This window comes from Solanum tuberosum, unplaced genomic scaffold, assembly GCF_000226075.1.
Source record: "Solanum tuberosum cultivar DM 1-3 516 R44 unplaced genomic scaffold, SolTub_3.0 scf00163, whole genome shotgun sequence".
Lineage (NCBI taxonomy): Eukaryota > Viridiplantae > Streptophyta > Magnoliopsida > Solanales > Solanaceae > Solanum > Solanum tuberosum.
Window position 1 is genome coordinate 129392 of NW_006239087.1, and position 9651 is coordinate 139042.

A 9651-nucleotide genomic window follows, 5' to 3' on the forward strand; every position below is an offset into this window, starting at 1 on the left:
TAAGTTGTGTATGGGATTAGTCCCGAATTTTGTACTCTAAAGTATTAGATGGTTTTGAGACATCATGTATAAAGTCTAGAAAGTCTTCCGCTTGCTATTATTATTATTTTTAATTATGAAATGTTTTCTTGGTAAAAAAAGTTTTAAATTCCTTATGGTTTTAGTGTCTATGCGATGAATGAATGCTAAGAGGCTTGTATTAGACCTCTTCGAGGTCGAGTACGCCGGTTACGACTAGGGGGTGCTCCCGGGTCGTGACAGGGCCCTTATGATATTTTGAAGAGAGTTGGAAATGTTGCTTATGAATTGAACTTGCCTAATGAGTTGGCTCTGGTTCACCCGGTATTTCATGTCTCTATGCTCAAAAAGTGTATAGGTGATCCGGTATCCATACTTCCCTTAGAAGGTTTGGGTGTTGATGAGAAACTTTCTTATGAAGAGGTTCTGGTTGAGATTTTAGACCGTCAAGTGAAGAGGTTGAGGAATAAAGAAGTAGCTTCCGTTAAGGTTCTATGGAGGAATAATCTAGTTGAGAGTGCTACATGGGAGGCCGAGGCCGATATGAAGTCCCGTTATCCTCGTGTGAGTCTAGCTTTCAATTAGCGAAGAAGGAAGGAGGCAAAGCAAGCTTCTTCTTTCTTTCAGAGTGAGAAAGGGAAAGCAAATGAATCAAAGCGGGGAGGCTTGAAAGGTCATCTTTTTCTTGCTACTCCTATTCAAACTTGAGGTAAGTAGTTTCTCTTGAGTTTGTAATAAATTAGTAGATTATGCTTATTTTGTGATCTTTTGCCATGTTTTCTTCCCATATGGTGTAAGTCCATATGAGGAAGTATGTAGTACTTAATTGAGTCTCTCATGAATTATATGTCCATCTTGTTGAATTGCTTTAGCATGATGATTGCGTAATTTGACTTATGAGATATATTGTGAGCATGCTTAATTGTGTGCAATGAAAGATAAGTGGAATCTCACGATGTATTGCATTTGGTTATGATGTTGACATGTGTGACCTCATGAGATAAGTTGATGAACATGTTTGGTTATTTTGTGATGAGGTAGCATGTTGGCTTAATATAGTTATGTTAAGCTTGCTTGTTGGAGAAGGTAGTTCCTTCTATGTTAATATGAAATGGTAATTTTGATGCAAAATGAGATTTATTCCGATTGTAGTTTCTTTGCTTGTGCTACATTAAGCTAACGATGTGGATGAGGTGTTTCGTCTTATGAAAATGTGTATGTGATTGATATGTGTTGTTGTTCGGCTGCTAGTCTTGAGTCTTGTTTCCCCTAAGAGTGATTAAAGTGTCATTCGAGGACGAATGTTCCTACGGGGGGATATTGTAATAACCGGAAAATTTGTAGGTTGAACTAGAGCCCTAACGTAATGTCAAAGAGGTGTAAAATGAATTATCCTAAGTTAGTAGACCCCCTAGGTGTCCTATGGGGGTGTATGGGTTAAGGCCTAAGGGAGGAGTGCCAACAAAAAAGGGGAAAGCCAAGGCCAAAGGCCAAGGCTACCCTAAACATGGAGCTAACTGTGTCAAGCCCCACGACCATCACCACGGCTCGTGGTCATGACCACGGGAAAGTGGGAGGCTCCGTGGCGTTTCCTTGGCCAAAGAAGAGGGACCTCCAAGCGTCCTAGACACTGCCTCACCCTTCACGAGAGAGACCACGAGTCGTGGTCCACTTCACGACTCGTGAAGGTGGGAGTGGAGACCCCTTAGAGTTTTGGAAGTTGGGGGCGTTTGGAGTAGCTACTTCCCAAAGTGCCACGGGCACCACTACGGGCCGTGGTGCACTTGACGAGGGAGGGGGGTGGATCGTGAAGGTCACTTGGCACCAAGCCTTGAAAGCCTTGCCTCCACAAGGCCAAGTCATGACCAAGGCCATCACCACAGACCGTGGTCCTCATCACGGATCATGGGAGGCTCTGTGGTCTTGCCTTAGCCAAGGGTTGACTTGTGCATGAAAGAGGGGATGTTGCCTCCAACACCACAGACAACACCACGGTCCGTGGTGCACTTTCACGACCCAAGAAGTGTTGGCCGTGGTCCCAGACGGGGACCATTTAAATAAGGAGTTTTGGGACTTTTCCTTTTAAGTCCAAATTAAGTGGGGGTGTTTTGGGTATTTTAGGGGTTAAATATATATTAGTTTTTAAGTCCAAATTCATTAGTTTTGGTCATTATTCACAACACCCAATTGAAATCAAAATTCTCGTACTTCTCTCTAAACTCTCTCTCTAAAAACTCTAGAAGAAGAAGAATACATTGGAGCTAGGGTTTCAAGGTTTCTTCCCAAATTTGTTGGAGTTTCTCCATTGATTCTCAAGGAATCAACTAAGGTATGATTTCTCTTCACTCTTGGGTTCTTTTCCCTAAGAGGCCCTCTCAAAATTGGATTTCAAAGTTCCCCAAATTCTAGGTTTTCTCTCAATTTCGTGGGTCACTTTACAAATGTGTTTTCATTGAATTATAATGATTAATTATGGTAGTATATGAGAATTTGTGGATCAATTAATGTTATGTTTATGGATTTTGAACAAATCCCCACAAGACCCATGATTTACCCTTTTTTCTCACTTTAAACCCTAGTGTGACTTTAATGGTGAATGAAGGATAGGAATCTAATATATAAATGTGGAATTCATTATTGGATTATGATGTTGCTATATATGATGAATGACTATTAATGAATTAGGGTTGAATCTTAATGTAATCCTTTAAGGTAATGAATGAAGGTTGTCAAATTGATGAATGTTCATATGTTGAATTGTTGATCCACTTATGGTGGAGGTGCTACTGGATTATGAATTGTAGTGATTGAGTTATGTTTCCTCTTCCCTACAATCCCAAGTGTTGACAAGTATGCTATGATACAAACATGAATGTTAAGCTATGATTATGGTAGTGTTAGTATGATGAATAGAAGGTAAATCTCATGAACACTACGTGACTATGTCATGAATGAACATTAGTATATGTTGATAGTTCTACGATGAAAGACTATTCTCATCTTAGAACTTGTGAGCTATATGATGAATGATGGGTTGAATCCCTAATGCACTCCTTATTGAATTACTGTGTAAGTAAAGGCGTGATACTACTTTAAAAAGGAAATTGTGCTTAGCACCGAGTGAACATGAATATGAGATGGAAGCTTTTACGTTTAGAAAGTCCGGCTTCCCATATGGGTTCCTTTTACGTTTAGCATGTCCTGGTTCTCAATATATATGTTGTCTCATGAGAAGGAAACCTTTTTACGTTTAGCATGTCTGGGTTTCTAGTAGCTATCTCCTTGTTCCATAACTATGTTTGCCCACATAGGTATTAGCTAGTGGATCCAACTAGATGCTAATAGGTTAGTTCTATCGTGGCAAGTGGAACACTCTCTTTTCGGTGTGGGAGTAGAACACCGAATTCCATGAAACTCCCATGGTCTATGTCGATTATTGCTAATGTCCCTATGTTTTAAAAAAAAAAGATCTAATGTATGAATATGACTTATGTAAATGACTTATGAACTCTAACTAGGATTACTTGAGGGATACTACTTAGTATAGGTGAGGGTATAAAACTTTACCTATGGATTGCACAAGTCGATTCTTTGAAGAGTTCTTGTGTGAGTTCTTTATATGTGGTAAGGCGAGAATTATGTTAAGGTTGATTTCACCTTTTATGATATTGATTATGTATGTGACTATACTTGTGTCTTCTTGATAGCTTTACTTAGTATAAATGGGGGTATGGGACTTCATATGTACATTACACAAGTGAACTTGAAAGGGGGTCATGGGTGGTGTCTTATGATGGTATGATGTAAATGGAATTCAAATATCTAAGGTATGGGTTATGGATTCTTGTTATGATAAGGACTGTCTCTTTACCTTGTAATGTGAATTGGCTACTTGTTCCTTGAATATGCATTATGGCTTTTAACTTGAAACATCTTGTTTTCAACTAAAGGTTCTTTTTTGCATGATTTAAATGGTTTTAATTGCATGGATTCCATACTTAGTACAATTGATTGTGCTAACCCATATTTCTTCCTTCTTCTACTAAGTGTTGGTTCCGGGAAGTGATTGTCCTACTAAGAGACTCAAGCTTGGACTTAGACATTCTCCAAGATTTTTTGGTATGTCCTCAAGTTTCGAGGACACACATTATGACACTTATGTTCCTTATATTGTAATAGACTATTAGACTTCTTATGTACATGTCATTTTGAGAGAAATCTATTGTAAAGGGCTATGGTCCCTATTTGAGACTCTTATGTGTACTTAGATGGTTTCATAGAGATGATGATGTCTAGACAATCTATTTTCTATTTTCTATTTTCTATTATGAGACACTTTGACATTGATGTTGAAAAGTTTTTAAATTTCCGCATTATTCAATGTCTATATGCAATGACGAATATGCTAAGGGCTTGTATTAGAACCCTTCGGGGTCAAGTACGCCGTGTTACGCCTAGGGGGTGCTCTCAGGGAGTGACACTTGCTCTAACCGCTCCCAACAATATATAGAATTAGGTTCAAGATCTATGTACCAATCAAAGGCATTTTCTCTGAGAGATTGAACGAACTCTTTAACAAGATAATCACCATATGTCCCAGCATCATTGCAAGTCTCGATAAAGTGTGCTATATGTTGTTTGGGATTTCCTTTGCCATCAAATTGTTGAAGCTTAGGAGTTCGATAGCCCTCAAACATTTTCAAGTTATCAATCCTTTGTGTATATGGCTTTGCATATATGGGAGAAAATTTGGATGAAGGCTCAGATTTGTCTTCGATAGCCTCTTCAATTGATCATTTGGAATCAAACCTTCAGCGGAGATATGAATTTATGTGATCTTTGTTTGCTTTACGCAAGAATTTCCTTCGTCTTGAATTTTAGGAAGCTTCAGAGGTGCTTGACTCAATCTTCTTTCAATCATGTTATCCATCTTATTTGTTAGCTTGGAAAGTTTAGCATCTTGTTCGTGAGCACACTTTGTCAAGCCTTCAATTGTTTAGTCAAGCTTGCGAGTCGTTCTTCTGTAGTGCAAGTTATTTTGATATTATTTGATGCTTGAAAAGTTGAGATGAGAGGTAGAGATTGTCGCACTGGGCGTGCCAGAATTTGTAGACAATAAAATTTGCGTCGAAAAAACAATAATCACGAACGAAAAATTATGCAACAATCATTTTATTAATTCAAAATGTGTGTGTTACAATCTCTATGATTCCTCTGAATTCGCCTTCTCGAATATAAATTCAAGGGCTCTTGAGCTTGTTCTTGAATCTTTGATGAACTTGGACTTTAACCTTATCTTGATCGTGACTTGAACTTTATCTTGATGTTGACTTCTAGTTGACTTCTAGTTGATTTCAAGGGCTTCGAGCTTGATCTTGAATCCGACAGTCTTGATCTTGATCGTTCTTGAACTTGAACTTTATCTTAATCTTGACTTCTAGTTGAATCTAAGGGGATTCGAGCTTGATCTTGAATCCGACGGTCTTGATCTTGATCGTTCTTGAACTCGAACTTTATCTTGATCTTGACTTCTAGTTGAATCCAAGGGCTTCGAGCTTGATCTTGAATCCGGCGATCTCAATCTTGAACATTCTTGAACTTGAACATTTTCTTGAGCTTGACTTGAACTTTATCTTGATCTTGACTTCTAGTTGAATTCAAGGGCTACGACCTTGATCTTGAATCCGGTGGTATTGATGTTGATCGTTCTTGAATTTGAACGCTTGAATTCTTCAATACTTCAATTCTTAAACTTGAACAATTGAATTCATGAACTCTTGAGTTCTTGAATTCTTGAATTCTTGAACACTTGAATTCTTCACTTGTAGCTTGTAGAGAATTTTGTGGGTTTTAATCCACGAGCTTTCTCTAGATTTTTGTTTAGAATTCTTGTTGCTCTTTTCTGAATTATGAAGAACCCTATTTATAGCTTTAGAATAGAGGATTTGTGATATGAATAGGATTTCCTTCGGCCAATCAGATTTAAGTAACATGACATATGAGCTTTATGGAGCGAGATTTAATTAAATCCATATTTATCAGATTTAAATAATTAACTCAATTATATTAATCCATAATATGTATTTGGACTAATATATTCATGAATTTAAAATAATCCGAATTACTTTATAAATTTATAGTTAATAAATTTTAAGTGACTACATTTGTATCTTCTTCTATATGACAATTTCATTCTTAATTTTTGCGACACTTCGTTTATTTCTTGGAAGTCTACTTTGGATCTTCACCAAAAAAAAATAATGAAATAAAACTATAATTTCCTTGTAGTTTTTTCCTCCATTTAACGTGTCAAATGAAAAAAAAATTTCAATAGCTCAATTCTTAAACAACTTATCACAACCATGACACTTTTTTGGTCCATACCTACTTCTTTTTGTGGGATTCCATTCTGTCATCCCTTTGTCCGACAACTTAAGCTAGTGCTTTTTTCAATGATCGGTAAAACTTTATCTTTTATAAATTTGTATTGTATTACTTTTGTATTTTTGATTATGAAAACTTTTTGAGCATTCTTGATGTAATAATATTGAGGAAGAGACATTGAAAAGAGAATAAATTCAACCGCAACTTGATAAGGTACTACTTGTACCTATTTATATATTTTATTGGAAGTTGAAATGTTGTTGTATTAATCGTAACTCTAAAATATTTTAAAGTTTGGCCGATATGGAAAAGTCACAACCCTTTGAAAAAGTCACAAATCTTGTAAAAAGTAACAACCCACCAACAAAGTTATAATCCTTTAATGTGAAAAGGTGTCTGTCTATCTGTATGTCTGTCTGTCTATCTATCTATCTATCTATCTATCTATCCTACCTTAAAAACACGAACTACCTAACTTGAATGTTAAATTACTATTATACTTCTAACTTAAAATACCTAATTTAGTATATATTCTATATTTTATATTGTATTTTTTTATTTATTCTATATTGTATTGAAAGCTGACACCTTTTCACATTGATGGGTAGTGACTTTTTTGAAGGGTTGTGACTTTTTCGATAAATTATGACATTTTCAAAAAGTTTTAATTTTTCTGAAGGGTTGTGACTTAACTGATAAGTCACAATAAACACAATTTCATACTATCATTTATTGTCTATATAAAGAGAGGTTTTCTTACACTTTTAAACAACAAATTTTGTTACTTTACTATTCTTCTTCATAAAATAAAAAAGATTGTGAGAGTTGTTCAATATGAAATAACTACAATGACTTGAGCTAGATGAAGCAAACGATTTCGTTATTAATCAATTATACACTAAACAATATACATAAACAAAATAACCGAGTCCCTCCTACTGTGGAAACTATTCAGAGATCACGGAAAATAAAATATTAGACTCTTAGAATAGTGGAAACAGAATAACTAAATAATATTGTCAAATTATCTACCTATACAACAGAAACAATAAGAATTTTGCACTAATAAATAATGTTGTCATACACCCCCCTCAAGCTAACTGGAGTGGAACAACACCTAGCTTGGACAAATGGCGATGAAATAAGGTTCTTGGAAGCGATTTGAGGAGGAAGTGGGGGCGGAGGAAGTGATGAGGTTACAGGATTTGAAGGCAAGCTCGTTGGTTGTGTAGAATAGGTTGTAGAAGAAGGTGACAAAATTTGTGTTTTGTTTCGGCACCGGTAGGTGATAAGATTAGGGGTAGTATTATGGGGTTGTTTCAAAGAAGCAGCGGAAAGTGAATTGCCTTAACTTGAGGGATGCGCATGACTCTGGCCGGTGGATACGGACTCACAAACTTGGCCACTGGTAGAAATGTCTCGAACAGGAAGAGGAAAAGGAACTGGTGAAATAACAGGTGAAAGAGTTTGAGTTTGAGAATCTATAGGTGTATCAAAAACTTCCCAAGAAAGCGTAAAAGATTTATTTTTAAGATGTGAGAATATTGTGTGAAAGTGAAAAATATTTTCAAAAAACTTTACATCGCGTGAGATGAACTATATTGAGTTAATGGGATCAAAACATTGGTGTGCATAGTGAACTTGTGAGAATCCCAAATAGACACATGGAGTGGACCTAGGATCAAGCTTATGGTTGGTGTAAGGCTTAAGCCATAGGTAACATAGACTACCAAAAGTTCTAACTGATTCATATTTGGGTGCAACACCAGACAATTTCTCATATGGAGATGTCTTAATTAACTGTTGGGTGGGCAATCGATTAATAAGATAAGTTGCATGTTGACAAGCGAACGACCAAAAACTTGAAAGAGGAATGCCTCGTGTAAAAGTGTTTTGGCATTTTCATCAATGTGCCGATGACGACGCTCCGCTATGTCCACTCTTTGTGGTGTATGAGGAGGTGACACAAGTTGTTTAATTCCATTTAAAGTGAGATACTGATCAAGACCTTTATAGTCAGCACCTCCATTAGTATACAGAGAGACAATTTTTTCTTAAAATATTTTTCCACTAAGGGATGAAACTTAGAAAAAATATCTCGAACCTCATGTTTGTTTTTTAGAGTGTACAACCAAATACATTTTATGTACTGATCAATAAACACACAATAATATCATTTTATATCAATGAAAAGGACAGACGATGGACCCCACAAGTCACTAAAAAGTAGTTGCAGTGGAGCAGTACTAATTAGAGATAAGAAATTGAATGGAAAATGGTAAACTTTATTTGAACAACAAGAATTACAAAAAGTAAACTTGTTTGGGGATGAAACCTGAAGAGAAAATTTATTCAAAACAAAATTTAAGATTCTTGAATGGGGATGGCCAAGGCAATGGTGCCAGACTTGGGGAGGAGCCGCTGTAGTGGCAACTTGAATAGTAGGTTTATTAACGGTGAAATTGGGCCAGTCATAGAGTCCATTCCTATTCCGATTGGAGACCAGCAACGCCCGCATTTTCAAGTCCTTCAAAAAGAATGAAAACATAAAAAATTCAATGCATGTGAAATTATCTTGACAAAATTTTGATACGGAAATAATGTTATGTTTGATAGCAGGTGCACACAAAGTATCATTCAGTTTAAAAGCATTATTTGATGAATCTAATTCATTAGAACCATGATGAGTGATTAAAATTCTTTTACCGTCGCCCATAACTATGCCTTCTGAACCATGATATTCATCCATATTGATAGACTCTTTTGAGACATGATGAGTAGCACCAGAGTCAACAATCCATTTATTTTCTGCAACTTAGTTACCTGAAAGAAAATTGGCATTTGCCTCTAAATGATTGTGAGACTGTGATCGACAAACATTAGTAGTATGACCCTGTTTATTGCATAACTGGCAGCGAACATGGTTATTAATGTAACACGCTTGCGTGGGAGAAGTTGTACAATTGCTAGAACGCCGATGTAATGTGTTGTTGGGTCAACGAGCAGCACGGTTGTTGGAATTCATTGATTTGTTGTGAGTTACCATAGCAGCAGTTATGGCCTCTTTCTTCACTTCCTCATGTTTGAGAAAGAGCTCATAATCAATTATTTGCGCATACAACTCATCATAAGATATTATAGAATCTCTTGCTCGAATTGCAGCGGGAATCTCACGAAAATGGAACCCAAGACCACTCAGAATTTTCACAACCAGTTCATCATTGGTGATTGTAGCTCCAGCAGTAGTGA